A 19,979-nucleotide genomic window follows, 5' to 3' on the forward strand; every position below is an offset into this window, starting at 1 on the left:
TCCCATCTCCTGCGAACCTAGCAGCTCGAAAGCATGTAAATGCGAGTAGATAAATAGGTACCACCTCGGTGGGAAGGTAATGGTGTTCTGTGTCTAGTCGTGCTGGCCACGTGACAACAGAAACTGTCTTCAGACAAACACTAGTTCTATGGCTTGGAAACGGGGATGAGCACCGCACCCTAGAGTCCAACACAACTGGACTAAATGTCAAGGGGAACCTTTACCTTTACCTATGATTAGTCAAGGTAGATGAATTACAAATTTATGACTCTTTAAAACCCTATAAAATGACCTCTCAAGCACCAAATTGGGAGATACACCAAATTCACAGGAAAGCTTCCTCTGACTCTCCTCTACAAGCCCTGCTAGGTTAAGTTTGGATTTTGGACATCTAAATTATGCACCCACAGGGAGGGCCACCACCATGAAAGTTCCCCTCAGGCACCTCGAGATTGAGTTTCAGACATCCATGTTTTCACCCAGAAAAGTGCCCTTTAGCAGCTGGCTTGGAGAGACTCAATCTTCATCAAGCTTGGAGGGATTGTAGAGGAGAGTCGTGGGAAGCTTCTTTGTGATTTTGGTGTCTCTAGGTGCCTGGCGGGAACTTCCCCGAAGGAGCCCTCTTTGTGGGTGTATAATGCAGACATCTGAAACCCAATCTGCACCAACCTTGGAACAATTGTAGAGGAGTGTCAGAGGAAGGTTCTCTGCAATGTTGATGTCTAGGTATCGTGGGGGCTGTTTTATAGCCAAATGACTGAACTAAAATTTAATTGACTCGTGATTCATTGGTGGCATTGATTCGTTTGAATACGAATCAACAAATTAGTGATTTTTGAATGAATTTGGGGATTCACTTTTTAATTCGTGTCCATCTCTAGTTTAGATATCTGGCTGCGGAGCCAGAGATTGGGAGTTTGGTTCCCCACTCTGCCCCCCAATGTGATGATTGATAGGGTCCTTTCCAGCTCTGTACAGTAGTTCTAAATGTTACTATTACTATTACTATTTGGATCTTCAACTAACAGCGTAGTCGGGATTTGTAGTCAGGATTTTTTACATGGAAAGGAAGGGACGGCACCCTCTTCTGTTCCCTGGAGGAGCAAAATGTCTTGGGCTAAGCCTGCTTGCATGTCATCCTTCCTTGTTTTCATAAACCTTGACTCCTGACCCCTCCTTCCGCCTTCGCCTTCTTTAGGTTCTCCCACACCCTGGGATCTTTGCTTGGCTTGCAGTGGGATGTGTATCAGGGGAGCGAAGGAATGTTGGGGAAGAGGGCCTCTTTTTTAGCCAATGCAATTTCAAGAATGTTGCATAATTTATAAGAGAAACCCAATTTATTTTAATCTGACAGTGAGAAAAAAACACCCAAGAAAACAAGCTGATAATTTTTATGCTGCCCTTATCTGCAGACCATGAGTGCATGCAACATATAGCAAATATTCATTCTAGCATCTCGTGGTGGGAGCAGAGAATATACACGCTCACACACACACAAAAAGATGAGAGAACTGCATTTCTGAATAACTGCTGGCGTACTCTGTGAGAGCATGTGATTCTATCCTTCAAACTGCCTTTCTCACAAGGAACCCGTGTTTCAGGACTAGATCCATGTCTGGTGTCAGTAATGGACTAGATGAGGATGAATACAACTGAAACTTAATTCAGATAAGACAGAGGTGCTCCAGATCAGTCAAAAAGCAGATCAAGGAATAGGGATGCCACCTGTACTGGATGGGGTTACATTTCCCAAAAAAACACAGGTGCGTAGGTTGAGGATGCTCCTGGATTCATCTCTGAGCCTGGATGCCCAGGTTTCAGTGTTGGCCAGGAGTACCTTTGCATGGATATATAACTAATATACCAACCGCACCTGATCCTAGAGAGGTCGGCTATGGCCACCCATGCCTTAGTTACATCCCAGCTAGATTACTGTAATACACTCTACAGTATGTGGGTCTTCCTTTGGAAAGTGTTTTGAAACTTCTGTCAGTCTAAAACACTGCAGCCAGATTGTTAACTGGGGCTGGTTATAGGATCACATAACTCCTCCCCCCCGTCACAGCATTGCCACTGGCTGTCAATCCAATCCAATCCAAGCACAATTCAAAGTGCTGGTTTTAACCTATAAAATCTCCAAATGGCTTGAGTCCAAGCTATCTCAAATACTGTAGCTCCCTCTATGAGTCTGCCTTGGCATTAAAATCAGCAGGGGAGACCTTTCTCTTGATCCCACCACCTTCAAAGATGTATTTGGGGGGCACATGGGAGAGAGCCTTCTCTGTCTCTATTCATAGACTCTGGAATTCCCACACAGGCCTGGCTGACCCTGTCTTTTGTTGTCTTTTCTCTTGCCTGAAGACTTTTTTATTCAGAGAGGCATTTTCTTCGTGACTGGCTGTCTCAGAGGGGTTTCCAAATGTGATGGTTTACATTTTGTTGTTTCTAAATTTGGTAACATCCATCAGTCTTTTCCTCCTCACTCTATCGAGACTGAAAGAGTAGAACTTACCAAAGTTCACTCAGTTCACCTTCGCAAATACATTCACTCAGTTATAGCTTCATGGAATGATTTGATCCCAAGTTTCCTGAGACCTAGCCCAATGCTCAAGCCAGTTCATCAAGCTGGCTCCTGTGAGGTTGAAAAGAGACACAGAAGTTGCTGCCACCATGTAGTGTTGCAACTTGAGCGTAGTGACTTCATTGGTGATGTGGCCCTCAATGGGGTGACTGCTGTTGATCCGTGCTGTGAACCTTTCCGGTTTCAATTCACAACATTTGGGAAGTCTTGGTCATGAGTAGGCCATTAAGACCCATAAGCTTTAGAAAACACTGGACCTTGATGGAAGATTAAAACTGCTAGAACTGATTTGCTGATAAGTATCAACAGAACTGCATGCATTTCTGGACCCTCCTCAAGAGGTGCATATGAGGCCTGCCATGATGAAGGCATGTCCTTCATAGCTCATCACCATAACACTGGCTAAGCATACTTTGGCTTCATACAATACCTGCAGGATGAACATCACAATTCAAAGACCAGGCTCGAGGGGCAGTGAGCAATTTAATTCAGCTGTGTATCCGCTCTCTCAGATACCTTTAAATCAGATGTCCTCCAGATTATTGCCATGCTTGGAATTTTTCAGATCAGGTTGCCACTGATGAATCTGGTCTTTCTCTGGTGCCTTTGCAAGTAGGATAAATGTGCACAACGTTAGATGGCAACAGCCTTTCCTAGCACTGTGGTGTGTTGGGATTCTTCATTGCATGTACTGTCATATAGCCTTTTACTGCAAGCATCATAGTTGGAAAAAGGGAAAGCAACCCAGTTTTCAAGATGCCAGCTGGGCCAGATAAGTGAGCACTTTCCCTTTGGCACAATGCAAAGGATAGTGCCATCTCCAACAATGACATTTCCCAGCTGGGAGCTCAACTACATGTTTTGCTCACCAGCTACACTCACGAAAGCTCAAATGTCTCTGCTTGCAGCTTGGGAAGATGCACTATATTTGAGAAGCTGCTACCATAAAATACACACGCTGGTGAGTCTCTGGACCTGCAAACTCCCAAAGCACGCTCAATGGGAGAGAGGCTTCCTGTTTTGTTTTCTTTCCATCCCCTGTCCCTCCAGTGGCGGGTTCTTGTTGTAACACCAGCCTATAGATTTCACGTCATGACAGAACTCCTGCTGTTCCAAATGGGCTTTGGCTGTAGAACAGTTCCCTCCTGGGATGGGTGGAAACCCTCTTACTTGGCTGTCTTAAATCGAGATTGGAAGGAGTTTAGGAAACATGCTGTCAGAAGCAACCCTCTCCCCTGGCCCCAGCGCCTGCCTGAAAGCCTTCAAAAAGTCCTTCTCAATTGCACGGTGCAAAAAGGATGCCCATCATCTTAATATCACCTAATAAGAAACGGCTTGGATGAGTGTATGACTTTACCTTACAGAGAAGAGTGATGAAGTTTCTCACCAATATATTGGAAGCAAAAAAAGAGGGTGGGGGCAGTTTTCAGTACCTTAGGCCAGTTGTTCCCAACCTTGGGTCCCCAGATGTTCTTGGACTGCAATTCCCAGAAATCCTGGCCAGCACAGTGAGTGGTGAAGGCTTCTGGGAGTTTTAGTCCAAGAGCACCATGGTTACCCAAGGCTGGGAACCAGTGCAAGGGAATGGCTTAGTAGCCATAAAATCAATCAGCAAAGAAATCTTATAACTTCAAAGATGGAGTTAAGTGTGATCCCCTCCCCAGGTGTGACCTTGCTGTCAGGATCAGCTGGACAGTGCTCCATGGAGTGAATATACCATTGCAGCCTCTTGGCCAAGAACATATTGATCCAGACTCACTAAATACATCCAGGAAGGCCTTTGGAACCTTCTGAGCAAGGGGGAAAAGTATGAAAGAACTTCATGCTACTTCTGAGCGGCGCCTGGACAATGTTCACACCTGAGTGCTGCTGTGCTCATTCCCAGATACTGACTGGTGTTTGACTCATCCCAAACTGTTGCCTATATGGCCCACCTCTGTTCAAAATGCTCCACTCTCTCACCTAGAAGGAATCCCAGATACAGAAACTGAAAAACTGTTGCTGCCTGGAAATAAAAACTGGTCAAGCCCAACATGCTTGTCTCCATAGCGAATCCAAAGCAATTTCTCGTACCTGTCTTGCTTCATTTGAATGGAGCGCCTCTCTCGCCCTGTGTCAATGAAAGTTGCAACACTAGAACACCAGAGTCATGGAAAACTGCATTTCCCAGCAGGATTCATCAAATGAAAATTAGCTCCCAAGCGTCACCATGACAATCCCAAAGATACATATTGTAAGACAGAACAAGGTGGGATGAGAGACATCCCAGTACTGTTGAGCTCCACGTGATGTCCCTGATAGTGCAACAGGACTAAAATTTCAGGATTTTACTTTGGAAAGCACGATTTTCCAGTTTGCAGGGGAGGGGTGGCAGAATCTGTTGAACCAAATACCAGATGAAGCCTAGGGAAAGCCCACTTCGAATGCTCAGAAGCATTACCTCACATGTTCCATGTGTAAATCCTGGCTCCACAAATGCATTCCAAGACTACTCCCCTGCATGCCCCAGCCTAACAATCTTTGACTCCGTATGTGGCTCATTCTACTCTGTCAGAAACTGTCTTAGAGAACTAAGCATTCCCATCACTTGCCTGTTTTGTATGTGTGTGTGTTTGCTTGGCATGTTTGTGAGGTAAAACCCACAGGCTCGGCCAACAAACTGTAGTAATGTCACCCAACTGCAGTCAGTTGGCAGAACGGCTGCAGAAGTGGGGGCCTCCAGCACAAAAAGACAAGGTGGGGGGTAGGGACAGGAACGCAGCCAGGCTTTCCCTGGGACGAGAACAGGAGAAATCCAAGGCAGGAGATATTTTATTTGGCCGGCCTGCCTGAAGATGACGGAACTCCAACTGCGTAACCTGCAGGGGCAAATAAAGCATCACCCCGGCTCAGAAGGAGGCAGGTTTCAACAATTCAAAGGTGGGGGGGTGACGCAAAAGAGCTCAAATTTCATGACTCACAGGGAGATTATGGCAAGTCAGCAGAATTCCCTTTCCAAACCAAGCTTGGCTCCGACACCTTTCACCCAGGAGTCATCCTTCCTGCCCCTCTCCACGCTGAAGGGGAAAGAAACGATTCTGGGCTGGATCTCAAAAACATAACTCCCAAGCAGCTTGGCAAGGAATTCCCTAACCCAATTGTGAAGGCAGAAGGAGAAAGGTTTGGTCTGTGTGTGTGCGTGCACGCGTGCGTGTTGGTCCCTGCTTCTTTTCAGCCACAAACAGAGAGCTGTGTGACCATCCCAGAAGGTATTCATCTATATCTCCCAGGATCTGCCACAATTAGTTATGCTTCACCAGGTTAGTGGGAGTCACTGTCCCACAACACCTGGAGAGCCACACATTCCCCATCCCTTTTCAGCCAAAACTCAGTTTGAAAGATAATATTATAGGTAGAATCACAGAATCATGGAGTTGGAGGGCCACTGAATCCAACTCCCTGCTCAATCCAGGAATCCGGATCAAAGCAGATCTAACAGATGGTTGTCCAATTTTCTTTTGAATGCCTCCAGCATTGGAGTGCTCACCACCTCCTGAGGTAATTGAATCCATTGTCATATTGTAACAGATAAGACATTTTTCTTGATATTCACCTGAAATCTGGCTTCCTGTAACTTGAGCCTAACACAAGTACTAGAAAATAACATTGAACTATTCAATAACACTGAAACAAACATACAGATGTGAATAAGCAACAAATATAAAACATGAGAAAAGGTAGGAATTTATTAGGAACAAATCAGGAAATGAGGATTGCTGGTAAGGTATTGTCAAGAAGAAGGGGTCAAGTTAGAAGTTACAGATGTAAGTAAAGAATAAGTTTCATTTTCCTACCAAACTTGGTCAATACAAATTGAGCACCAAGAAAGATCGATTCGGTGGACTCCAGTAGATTGTGCAAATCAAGAGCATTTGTATTGTCTCACTTATTTTGTTAAAATTTGTGAAGAAACTTCTCAAGGGACTGTAAACCTGCCCCACCACCATAGGAAAATTCCCCTCTGCACTTGCTTTGAAAATTTCAGTAGGGACTGCCCATATTTTTGAATGGTTTCGATCAGAATGCCATTAAAATCCTACTCTCAGCACCAGTCAGTCATGTTCTGTCAAGTTAATTCTAACTTATGGCAATCGTTTTCAGGGGTTTCCTAGTAAAGAATACTCAGAACACTTATAGCTTATTATTTTATTTTTCTGGGAGTGTTCAGGGACTCTGAAGCTTGCCCAAAGCCACACAAGGCTGGCTCTTTTTCCTGGAGACACAATAGGGAATCGAACTCCCAAACTCTGGCTCCACAGCCAGATGCCTAAACCACTGAGCTATCCAACCAGCTTCATACACTTCTGAAGAACCTACTGGTAAGACACAAAAGTGACTGGCCTTTCCTGTTTCCATTTCCAGGGATGGGAAATATGTGGGCCTCACCGTGGCTGATAGGAATTGGGCTCCACCAACATAGAATCATAGAATAGTGAAGTTGGAATGGGCCTATAGGGCCATCAAGTCCAACCCCCTGCTCAATGCAGGAATATAAATCAAAGGATATCTGCCAGGTGGTTGTCTAAATTTCTCTTGAATGCCTCCAGTGTTGGAGCACTCCCCACCTCTCGGGGTAATTTGGTTCCATTGTCATACTCCTGCACTCTGGGATGATTGAGAACAGATCCTGCCCCTCCTCTGTATGACAGCCTACCAAGTATCTGAAAAGTACTGCCGTATCTCTGTCCACATGTTCCCTACTCGTTTAAATATAGGACCTGCTGTGCCTCTGTGCCTGGTCAATCTACTATCTGTTGATGGGCAGCTTGAGGGCTGTGGGGTTCTTTGTCAACTAGGCGGGTCTATGATTGCAGTCTGTGGCTGCATTCCACAGATACAAGACAGGTATTGGTTGTTTCCCTCCAGATGTTGTTGAGCTGCAACCAGCATCATCCTTCATCATTGGCTATGCTGACTAGGAGTCACAATCCAAGAACACCTGGAAGATGACAGGCTGTCTGGACCCTACATTCTATATACTCTCCCAACCACAATGGCACTGCTATTAGAGATGTGCATTTTGGACTTTGGGGCCTACAAATCCCATAATTCTTTCCAGGAGTCCCACCGAAATCATGCTCACACAAAGAGAAGGCTGGCTGGCAGACTTCATGCCTTGAATCAGCCAAACTTGTCTGAAACAGAACCTTCCCACAGCAACCACTGGGGCTGAAAAGTGGGACGCCCAGAAAGGAGAATGATAAGATTTGTAGTCCGTAGAAGTCAGAAACATATCTCAAAATGCTATCAAGATGACAAGAATGGTGTTGCCTTCAAAATAACAAGGTGTGTGTTTTTTTTAAAAGAAACTTGAGATTCCCAGTAAGTGGAATTCTGCAACCAGTTCTGTATTTTTTCTGCGCCCCTACAGAACGGCTGCATGTGCATTGTCACCAACTGTACAAGGGACAACCAAGAGCCCGCTAGACAGTGTTCTAGTCCTGTGTCCAAAGCAACAAAAGAGAAGTCCCTTCCTTGACTTTCTTGAAGCCTTGTTCTTCTGCCTACATCAAAGCAGGATTGCAGAGGAGATGGAGATGAAGAGGAGGATGGGCGGGGGGGGGGGAGAAGCCTTTGCAAAACTCCAGACCTCTTGCCTTTCCTGCCTCCTGGAGGCATAAATTTTAGCCTGAGGTTTCCAGAGGGATGGTAAATATTTGGGGACTGTTGCTATGACCTCTCAAGATTCACGGATGCTGTTGAGTTGCCGTCACCGGTTGCTTATCGTTCCCGTAGGGAGCTGAACAATGCAAAATCGTGTTCTTGGAGGATGAAAGAGAAAACAAAACCACACACGCTCACATAAACATAAAGAACTTTTCAAAAAACAAAAAAAACTGAGGGTGGGGGAACAAATGGGGGGGGTCTTCTCTGAAATGTGAATACTCAGCACAGATCTGCCTTCCTGCGATGGGGAGAGTGAACAGGAAGCCCCTGTTTCCTGCCGGCAAAGCATAAGCTCTGCCGAAGGCCTCTGCTCAGAAAACAAACACCACTTTGATTAAACAAACAAATGGGCCGAAATCACGGCTGCCCCAGGTCAGTACTAGTGTTTAGGAAATGAGGCCAAACGGGAAAAACCCAGCACATACACACTCACTCTCTTTCTCTCTAATGCACACATTTTGGCATTGTTCTAACACACACACACACACACACAGAGAGAGAGAGAGAGAGAGAGAGACCTTCAGCCCCAGATCTGTCTGTGGAGATCAAGCCTTCCCAACTAGCCAAACAGCCCTGGCACAGGGGGACAGTCAATGTTGCACAAAGGTTAGCGTTTCAAGACAGTGGTTCCCAACATCGGGTAACCCAAGTGTTCTTGGTCTGCAACTCCCAGAACCTCTGGCCCAGCACCCCAGCGGTGAAGGCTTCTGAGAATTGCAGTCCAGGAACATCTATGTTACCCAAGGTTGGGAACCACTGCCTTACGAGATCAAAGCTCTGTTCCTCCCCATCTTCCCAAGCCAATACTGTAAATTCATGGGATAACTTTGGGGCCAGTAACTTTCTCAGCTGCACCAACCTCCCTGTTGTTATAATGATGACGTAGGGAGCAAGAGAGCCAGTGCCCCAAACTAGCTGGAGAGCAGGTGGTCGTCACAGAAGTCTCATCTTCCAAATTTACTAATACTTTTTGATTGGCCCCAGGATGAATAACAATTCTGGGTTGTCAAGTCAACTCCGGCTTATGGCCACCCTTCTCAAGGTTTTCTAGGCCTAGTGGACTCCAATGTGGTTTCCCATCCCCTTCTGCTGGGGGGACCAAGAAACTTGCCCAAGTTTTCACAGGTGGGTTTCTCTCCTGGGCAGCACAACAGGGAATTGAACGCCTGACCCCTGGTTCCACAGGCAGGTGCTCCAGCTCAGTGAACTGTCAGAGCGCCTTTCATGGCTCCCTGGATGAAGGAATTTTGGCAGGCCTCATTCCAAACAAAGATAAAAATCTGGGAACGCTGCCTCTGCAGAGCTCTCTTTCCTATGCATTGTATTAAAAGTCTGTGGAGCCCGGCCCGCTTGTGCAGTCAGCGGACGAAGCCTTGTGAACATGTGGAGCTGGGCTGGGCCAGCCAGGCCCTCTAGTCGGTCGAGCGAAGCGCTGTTAGAGGAAAATGCAAAGCAAAAGCATGCTGCTTATGTACCACCCCATAGTGCTTAAAGCACTCTCTGGGGGTTTTACAAGTTAATTAGGCAAGCTACACATCATCACTCCAGCGAGCTGGGTCCTCATTTTTCCAGCTCAGAAGGATGGAAGGCTGAGTGAACCTTGAACTGACTGAACCCCAGGTTGTGAGCAGAGCTTTGGCTGCAGTACTGCAGTTGGACCACTGTGCCACAACAAGGCTCTTCACAGAAGAGAGGTGCTCACAAAATGGGTAGAACTGTATCAATGCCCTCTAGACTAAACCACAGCCTGCAGGCACCGTGCAAGATGCCATCCCATCATCACCAGTCTTGAAGAAGGATCCCACTGGCAGATGATGACATGCCCCCAGGCGGTTGTGTGGAGATTCTCAGACCACTGTTGCTTTTTCCTCTGCTTCTCCCCTTTGTGCAGCTGTCCACCAGGCAAGCAACTGCACTGTGCCTGTATTTTCACTGTGCTTCTACTATTGTGAGGCGCTATCGACACTACAAGGATATATTTCTTTGTTATATACACACCTATTCATCTACAGAAAGAGAACATTTATGAAGCATGCCACATCAAGGAGTTCAGAGCGATGCACAGTAAATTATAACAGCCAAATACAGAAATCTACAATAAAAACAAATGCATTAATCAAACCGCAGCTGGAATTTATCAGTCAGGAAATGCTTGCTTAAAAAAGAGAGACAAAGTCTTCAGCAAGGTCTAAAAACATTGTTATTTTTACACCACATGATTGTTTTTTCACTACTTACGGCCTTCCTGTTAGAATCCTAGAGATTACGGTTTGGGGGGGAGACTGAGAATTATCTCACCTATCTTCTTCGGGCCTTACGCACAGAACTACAGTTTAATCCTTTTGGTGGTGGGGTGGGGGAGAAGGGACGGAATAATTACTAAAACCACTTTAAGCCTGTAGTGTGGACAAGCTGGGCATTCTATAAAAGAACCGGATCAAACCACAAGTCCATTTTAATACTGTACTGCATCTACAGCCTTCCCCAACCTGACCCTTTCCAGATTTCTTGATTACAATTCTCATCAACCCCCCCTCAGTGTGCCCCACTGTCCAGGGCTGATGGGAAATGCATTTGGGGGGGGGGTTAACCCTGTATTGTGGTCAAGAGTAACTGGCAGTGGATCTTTGGGATTCCAAAAGAGATCTTTCCCAGCCCTGCCTAGAGATGCCAGGGATCAAAATGCTGGTCTTCTGCAGCAACGCAAGCCAGTTAACTACAGTACATGAGCGATGGCCCTTCGGGGAAAGGAAAGTCTTATGTGTTTTTGCCTTGTTTGGATACTGGTGGGGCTTTCAGTCCAATTGTACACGCCACTATTCTGGCACTGTTCTGAGTTCCATGGGGCTATCAAGGGAGCGGCTATCAAAGTATGATCTGAATTCCACTTCTCTATCTTTTGCTTCCGATGCTTTTTTCAAGCAGCTGGGATAGGGTGGGATACAAAAATTGAGACTCTCCCTTGACAATATTAACAATAGCTTCCCATGTATTTATTTTATTTATTTTGCCAGAGGTTGAGAATAATTTTGGGCCTTTTTTGGCAGATGTGGAGAGGCAAAAAGATGTCACAGCCCCTCCCCTCCCTTTGCATTTGAACATTGGCATGCCTAGCCACTGCTAGCCCTGCACTTATCTTTAATGCAACCAGTGAGCAAGATGGGGTGGGAAAGCACACTTGCATGACAGGCATTGCTCAAAGACCTTCTTCCTTTAGGCTGTAAGGCAGCTATCGTTCTGCAGAATACACAGTGGTTGTAGGGTAGTGGTGGAATGTAGTGCAGAAGACACAGACATGGTAAAACAGGAGTGGTTCTGGACTGTGCAGTCTCTGGAAGAAGGAGGGGGAAAAGACCCAAAGGAGGAGAAGGATTTGCATGCAGATGATCCTGGACCTGATCCTGGTCATCTACAATTATGGATAAGGTGGTAAATGATGTAAAAGTTCTCTGCCTGTTAAGTTGGATGCTTGTTGCTACTTACACTAGCAATACTGGGTGATGCGGATAAAGAAAAGAAAATTGAGAGGAGATATGATAGCACTAGACATTAATGGAATAAAAAAATGAATTATGATATTCATGAAATATTGTTATTCATGGGATATTCATCCCTTCTTATTTGTCAGGTCCAGAGACCCTGACAAATACAAAGGGATGAATATTTACCCATTTTTATTCATTCCTTCATGCAGGCTGGCTGTGGGAATGAAAATAGGGCTTGCCTTTATTCAGTCAGTCTGCTTGTCAATGTCCTGCCAGTCAGCTGATGGCTGGAACACCAACAAGCAGGTTAGCTGCAGGAACAGATTCCCCCTGCAGGTTCCCCTCCCACAGCTAGCTTGCTTGTCAATGTCCTGCCAATCAGGTATTCAGCTGTGTTCTAACTACAAATCAACAAAAATTTGTCAATTTGTCACTAAAATTTGGTGCTTTGTCGATTTGCCCATTCATCAACTTTGAGGAATGACAAATTGCAATGAAGCACATTTTTTTCCAAATTCATCCCCATCTCTAGATAAGCACTTTTCAAATACCTGAAAGATAGTCATACAGAGGTGGAGCAAGATCTATTCTTGATTACCCTAGAGTGCAGGACACATAATAATGGGCTCAACTTACAGGAAGACAGATATAGGGTAAATATCAGGAAAAACTTCTGAACTGTTAGAGCAGTATGGCAATGGAACCAATTGCCTTGGGAGGTTAGGAGCACTCCAGCGCTGTAGGCATTCAATAGAAGACTTGACAACCATCTGTGAAATCTGCTTTGATTTCTGTTCTTGCATCGAGCAGGGACTTGGATTCAATGGTCTTAGAGGCTCCTTCCAACTTTATTATCCTATGATTCTATAGTAAGCAGAACTGTCACATTTGACTATAATGAACATCAAGTGCCATCAAGTCTCTCTCCCACCCAAATGCCTCATGATCTCCAGAACAAGATTCCTCTCCCCACCCCCCACAGGAAGAACAGCAGGAGACATTCCTCATTGGGGTTGGGGGTGGACTCATCACATCCAAAACTGATCTCCATTTTGTAGTCTACACTTTTTAAAAGTGAAAATCCAAGCTGTGCGGGACTCACCCGGTTTCTCTCTATAGAACTCAGGGAAACCTCTTGGAAGCACTAATGGTGTCATTTCCAGGAACACCCTCTAAATCTGTCTTAGTTCTGTAGAGCTAATTACCCCACTAGCTCTTCCAAGAGTCTTTCTGGAGCACTATAAAACTTTCAAAGAAGCCGTCCATGTTCTGTGTGGTTTGGATTTGGGTACAAAGAGATTACTAGAAAGTCTGGGTCACTTTTTAAGGGAGAGCACGGGGCATCTGCAATATCTAATGAAAGGAAAGCTTGGCAACATTACTAACGCATTTTCAGAGCTTGTAACGATAATACTAATGGCCTGGCTCTTGTCCAAAGCAGTAAGCACTGCAGGTGTTACTTTTCCAAGTAACTTTTCAAGGCATGGTTCTTCTGAAGAGACCATCCAATATCTAACCTGAGCAAAACTATACTTTCATAAATACTGTACCACAAATCATCTTTCTCAAAATGGGACAGAGTAGAGATGTGAATTTTGCAGGCTTGTGTTCTTAGAGACTAGCAGAGGGATGAAAAAAAATACAAAACCATTCTTTTCTCCATGGAATGAGATTTCTCCACACAAGCTATTCTCTTTTTGTGGCAATTCTGGGGCCATTTTTTCCTGTAAGAAACAGCAAGCTATGCAGGATTAGTCCTGTGCAGAACAGTGTCTCTCCTCTGCAGGAATTCCCCTGAAGAAGTTGGAATAAACAGCAAATTGTGTAGGATAATTATGATGGCTATACAGAATGGTTTCTTTCCTCTACAACAGTGGTCCCCAACCTTGGGCCTCCAGATGTCCTTAAACTACAACTCCCAGAAGTCTTCACCACCACATCTGCTGGCCAAGATTTTGGGAGTTGAAGTCCAAGAACATCTGGAGGCCCAAGGTTGGGGACCACTGCTCTACAAGACTCACCTGAACTAGTCAGGGAGAAAAAAAACCCTACAAGTTGTGCAGAATTGTTACAATTCCTGCACAAAGTCATATTTTTCCTGCACAGGATTCACTGGAAGGAATGTACCACTGCCACACTGGTCTGCCTGAAATACCCTGTAAAGCAATGGTTCCCAACCTTGGGTCCCGAGATATTCTTGGATTAAAACTCCCACAAGCCTCCACCACTCACTGTGCTGGCCAGGATTTCTGGGAGTTGCAGTCCAAGAAATCTGGGGATCCAAGACTGGCAATCACTGTTCTAAAGCAAAACCACCACTACTGTACCTGTCAGTTGTAGGCTAATCTCACCAGCACAATTATTACTGCCTCAATAATCACCTTAGGCTGTCATCAGCATAGGTAGGGATATGCCCAGCATAGCTAGGGATATGTCATTCAGATGTTTTGGACTCAGCACCCTGAATTCTCCAAGATGACCCACACCTTTTTGTTAAGGTACACACATGGCAGCTGCTGCAGTGCTTTCTGAGCTGCATACTTCTTGGGAGAGGTATCCCCTATAAAGCCTAAAGGACAGCGGGACTACAACTCCTAGTGGCTTCTATTTCTGTAGATGAACAACAGGGAGTAGCCATGAGGCAGGTATGGAACTCCAAGGCAGGCCCTGGTCTAGGTGAATGAAGTATTGGTGTCTGAAGGAATTTCTAGTGTAGGTCTGTGGGCTGGAACTTCCAGAATTCTAGGAGAATTCTGGGTGTCAAGAGTTCAAAATGGCACATCCCCAACAGCTACTACTGACATGGCAGTCAGACTCAGGCTTCTGTCTTAAGCAAACCGACTATTGCTACACCATTCAGCTGAAGGCTAGCCTCTTCAGCACAACTGCCACTATCACAGCAGCCTCAGCCAACGCAGCACCAGTCATCCAACACAGCAAAATGAAGTGCCATTTTGTGTACATCTGAACGACAGATGTACAGGGTGAACTGGACGCTCCCTGCTTTAATGGTTCCAGATCTCAAAGGGAGACCTCTCACATGCCATCTCTGTTGGGAATTGAGAGAAATCACGAGAGGAAAATTGCCCCTAGATATCACAGAAACTGCAGCAGAAGTAGACAGAAGGGAGCAGGGGCCCACTAGCCCGTGTATGTGTACATAAATAGCTCATTGTGCAACACCAAAATAGAAAGATGAACTCAACGTTTTTGAAAAGCAAAAATGAGTCGAGGCACATGCCTTCCTCTTAGAGAAGCTGAATCTGGATGCTTAACCTCCTGGCCCGCTTGTGGTTACAGATGCAGCTGCTTTTCTTTCAAATACAGAATTACTTTATTGTTGTTTTTTTTCAATCATCTGACAGACCAGGAACATCAACAGAGCTGCTTTTCTTCTTGGCTGAAATCTAAAAAGTCATCAAAAAGAATTGGTGTGTCCTCCTTTAATCTCCTGTTTCCAAAACCCTGTTAAAGTCTGGCAAGGATCTAAAATGAGGATGCTTCATGCTAATGCATGGCTGATTCTTGCACTCTCTCTTGCACCCTGGTCACTGAATCCAGGTTCCACGCATGTTCTGGTAACTGACCAGATCTCCATTGCTTCCTGGTGGAGCTCCTCACCCAAGTCTACAGCAAGGGACCTCCTTGGATATGATGACAACTCCACATCCAGAAGCAATGACGTCTCAATTTGTTCTAACATGGCACGGAATTGCCTTGAGCTGCATTTAGCAATCTAAGCTTGCCTTTTCGTTTCATGACGGGTTAATTGGGAGATAAGAAGCCTTTATTTGCATGCTTGATGTCTCAGGTGTGCAGCACTGGGAGAGATGAGTACCTGAAAGGATAACTTTGGAAGAAGAGGAAATGTGCATTTATTTCCCTTAAGGAGTCGTCTGACCCAAGGTTTCCTTGAGAGATGGGGAAAGAACAGAAAATGACTTTTCCTTAAGGGCACTATCCACGATTATCTAATTGCACACTGAATAAACCACGGACGCTGGCAGTTTCATCCTGCTGTATCACCCAAACTTCATTCTTGGTGGTTAACACAGCCTGTGTTTGGACACCACCACCGGCTGGAAATCAAGAGAGCTCTGGCTCATCAAGAATAAGCCAGCTACGGCTGCAGGATGGTCAGTAAGTCTTTCTTGCAGCAGGAGCAGCTAAATAAACCACAGAGCTTAGGTATATGGCTTGCTCAGTATCACATGCAAATCCAGAAGGACCTAGCTTTCTGGCTTTGTCTCTCAGCACTCATAACATTGAGAAATAATCCAGAGCTTCTTTTAGGTTTACTTCTCTGGACCAGTGGGAGAAAAGCAAGCCAGAGCAGATCCCCGAACAGGTTATGACATCACAATGAGCAGATCACTTGCTGAGCAGCTCCCAGTACAAGCAGGAATGACTGGACGGCCCACACTTAGCACCCACGGCAAGCCAAGATTCCCATGCATCTTGGAACTAATGTAACTTGCGAAATCGGCCACCGCAAGATGCCGTATATAAAGTCGGACTATGACTCCATCTAATTTAGTACTGGTCACACTGACTGGCAGCAGCTCTTCAAGATTTCAGGCATGGTTCCTTCCTAGCTGTACTTGGAGGTGTGGGGGATTGAACCAAGGCAGTCCGTATGCAAAGCCACAGAGTTACGGACCCTTCCCCATAGGTTTCTCAGCTAACTTAAATACAGTATCCTGCTCCAAAAGGTCAAGAAAGAAATGATTTGACAAGGGCTACAACTAAACGACTAAATGACAAGACGACAACACACATAAGACAACCCGTGACCCCTCAGAAAACACTCTGTAACCCCATTGGGGATCATGACCCCCAGGCAGGGAACACGAGTGTGAAAGGAAACAAGCAAGGCTGTGTTTTTCTACTACCTTCTTTGCATTATTAGGCAACATCAAGAACTTGCGTCCAAATTTACTTATTTTCCTTCTACAGGTGCCTTTTTATATATAGCTGGATTTAAATACAGTACTTACTTGTTTTCTAAAAACGCCTATTTATGAGGTCTCCTATCCAAATATGTCTGATTCAGCAAAATATTATTATCTCTGCTGTTGTCTTTGAAACTCCTCTTTGGAAATACACAAGAAGAAGACATCACCAGTGCTTTCCATTACATTTTGCAAAAAATCTTTTCTCATGCCGCTTTCTGCTTCCCACTCACATTTTCCTTTCCTGTATTTGCACTGACGGGCTACTTCTTACAGGACCGCTCACATTTTTAGGGACATCCAAACACAAAAATGCATGTGCGTTCCATCAAAATATAAAATGTGCGTTCCATCAAAATATAAAGAGCCCACACATTTTGAAAATGTTTTCATCCAAATAGTTTCCTTTCGAAGACTCAGATATGCAAAACAGCCCCTACGACCTTTCCATTCACTACTCACTTCATCTGAACTGTGCTGCGGTCCATGAAGTGCTTAGGTCTAATAAAACTGATCTTTAATTTGCCATAAAAGAGGGAGAGGGGCTAGCAAAGGAAAGCAACCACCAACACTTACTGGATTCCTTCTTCTAAGGACAGGTTATCTGTAATGTATAACCTCTACCCATAGGTAACACCGGAGAACACTTCAAATATAGAGATGGTCTCTTCTATAGTGACTGGTCCATCCAGCCAAGGCATTCGGATGCCCCCACTTTAAAAAGCTCTCCACTTTGTTCTGAATAATCTGGAGGGTGGGGAAACAGGGTGGAATTTCTGGATGTCAGCATTTCCTGCAGACAAGGCATCTATCTTAAAGTGGAGCATGGCTGCAATAAATGTTTGGCTCTGGGCATTGTCTTATCAAGAACACATATAAACTGATGGAAATTCAGAGAGAGAAAAGGACAGAAGCAATAAGGTCACTCAGGGGGCTAAGATATGAAGGGAGATTAAAGACCTGAAACTTCATGGGAAAACAGATGCCAAAATGACACACGACTCTCTTCACTGTCATTCTAGCGTGGACTTAGAGGGCTGGGGTAACAAATTGAGTAGACGTTGACTAGAGGGGTGGGGTAAAAATCGAATGAATGAATGAATGAATGAATGAATGAATGAATGAATGAATGAATGAATGAATGAATGAATGAATGAATGAATAAATAAATAAATAAATAAATAAATAAATGCCTTTACAGTCTTGGATGGGAGAATGGAGAAGAGGGAGGCAGCATCCTGTTCCAAGCACAACATGAAGCATCACTTCCATATCTTTTGTACAGGATTGTACCAATCGTATATTCATTTCACCAGTCCCTTTTGGTGCCTTCCCTCTCATCATGTTACTGGAAGGCGATCTGGCAACCAAGAGACCACTCCTAAACTAACTCTGCATAAATAGATGTCAAGTGTCAGGCTAAAAGCTTTCAACATCTGTTCTCTCCTGAAGGCTGTGCAAAGACATGGGTGGCAATCTTGGCTTTCCATCTGCTCCTACTATCATCACCCTGGGCCACAAGCCTAGCCAGCCGTGGAACAGCCCTGGAGAGCCATCCTGTTCTGATCTGCACCACTCGCTGAATAAAGCAACCAAAAAGCCATGGCTGCAACTAGACCAAGCGCCATTCATGCTCATGCAAGGCTGTCAATAGCATGTGTGCAGCCGCTTCAGTCTGAGATAGTTGGACCCTGGAAAAGTTACTTTTTTGGATTGAGGCATTCTGGGGCTTGCAGTCCCAAACCAGTAATATTCCCAAGATCTGGTGGCCATTTAGTGTTGTCTGGCAAAAGTACTCTGATCGGATTATTTTAAAAATGTAAACAAAAAGTGACTATTTTAGTTACTTTTGAATAACAAACACATAACACTGCTCTTTAAAAAAAAAAATCTGAACTGTAATGGCAGCCTGGGGAAGCTTGGAACTGTTATGGTCTCCAGTTACTTTTAAAAATGATTTGCCAAGCTCTGCGTAGGAATCTGTTTTGTCTCAAGCCAGATGCGGATCAAACAGGAGGGCCTTCTTGCAATGCATGTGCTCTTTCACTGGACTCTGGCCCTTCTGGATTAAACCCTGAAGAAACACCCAACCTTGTTTGTTGTTGTCCATATGAGCACAACCTTAGCAAGGCTATGAAGCACAGGCTGCACACAGGATCAGGAGGATGGTGCTTTGACCTCAGGGTTCATTCCATCAATGGTAGCCATGCTTAAGCTCCATGGGTGTTTTTTAAGGGAAGAGAGGAAGAGATACCCATTCTCCATCCCCTTCAGGACCAGTCAGTTAGCGCCAATCGATCAAAGACCTGATGTTTGTGCATCAATGGGTATGTAAACTCTATTTTGTGTCTACTTCATCCACTTTCTCTCATGGAAAGCTCTCTGCTTCACAATACACAAATGAAACATTAAGTGATACATTTCAATCAAGTCTAGCCAGAGTTTTTTCAGGTTTCAAAGACAGAAGGGGGATTTTGCCACAGTAACATATTTGCAGTGGGATGTAGACAGAATTGGCCAAATAACTTCGACCCATATCATTGCTTATGCAAATCTGCATGTGCTATCTTTTAATTTGCTGTTGTTCACCTCTCTGGAATTCTACTAGCACACGCTTCTGTCCAAAGTAGTTTCTACTTATTTTTTGTTGTTTTTTTCCTTTATGTTAGTGGGGGCAACAAAATAGAGGTTTTGCCACACGGTGAAATAACATACCATGACATGATGCAAGCTCTTTCATCATCAGGTAAATGACGCACACCTTATGCTGGAGTAATATCTCTGACAATCTATGAAAAAGCAGGGTTTTCCCATGCCACAGAGAATCCAGTGAGATCAGAAACTGGAGCAGAATATGGGTGTATTTATTTATTTATTTAAAATATTTTCCCTCACTTTTCTTTTTCAGAAGGACCCAAGGTGGCTTACATGATTAAAAGACAATATTTAAGGTTAAGAACCAAGAGTGTAAAGAGGCAGCTTACATCATTAAAAGACAATACTGAAGCTGAAACAATATATAAGTATTAAAGAGGAACAAATAAAATACCACTCTGACAGATGGTAAACACTAATAGTACTAAAGAGCTACCCAGAGCAGTAATGCAGTAATAGTCCATCTGAAAGTCACCCTCAGGCAGCCGGTCACTGAGGGGAAGCTTGCCTGTAGAGAAAGGTCTTTCTCTTCAGAGTGCCTCAGCCTTTTTGAAACATCTAACCATAGAACCACGTAGCAGTTGCTTTCTGACCCATCAG

The 19,979-nt window shown here is 44.7% G+C and overlaps 1 protein-coding gene and 1 long non-coding RNA gene across 6 annotated transcripts in view; both read right to left on the reverse strand.

Annotated features, from left to right (window-relative positions):
- Nucleotides 1-13,634, reverse strand: part of LOC144587082 (uncharacterized) — a 48,707-nt gene extending 35,073 nt beyond the window's left edge. Inside the window, exon 1 of the long non-coding RNA XR_013542248.1 lies at nucleotides 1-13,634. This exon is cut by the window's left edge and continues 24,008 nt beyond it. This is a non-coding gene — a long non-coding RNA (uncharacterized LOC144587082).
- HDAC7 (histone deacetylase 7) overlaps nucleotides 1-19,979 on the reverse strand; it is a 225,291-nt gene that overhangs the window by 195,242 nt on the left and 10,070 nt on the right. The window lies entirely within an intron of this gene.

The sequence above is a fragment of the Pogona vitticeps genome, chromosome 2 (genome assembly GCF_051106095.1).
Source record: "Pogona vitticeps strain Pit_001003342236 chromosome 2, PviZW2.1, whole genome shotgun sequence".
NCBI classification, from domain to species: Eukaryota; Metazoa; Chordata; class Lepidosauria; order Squamata; family Agamidae; genus Pogona; species Pogona vitticeps.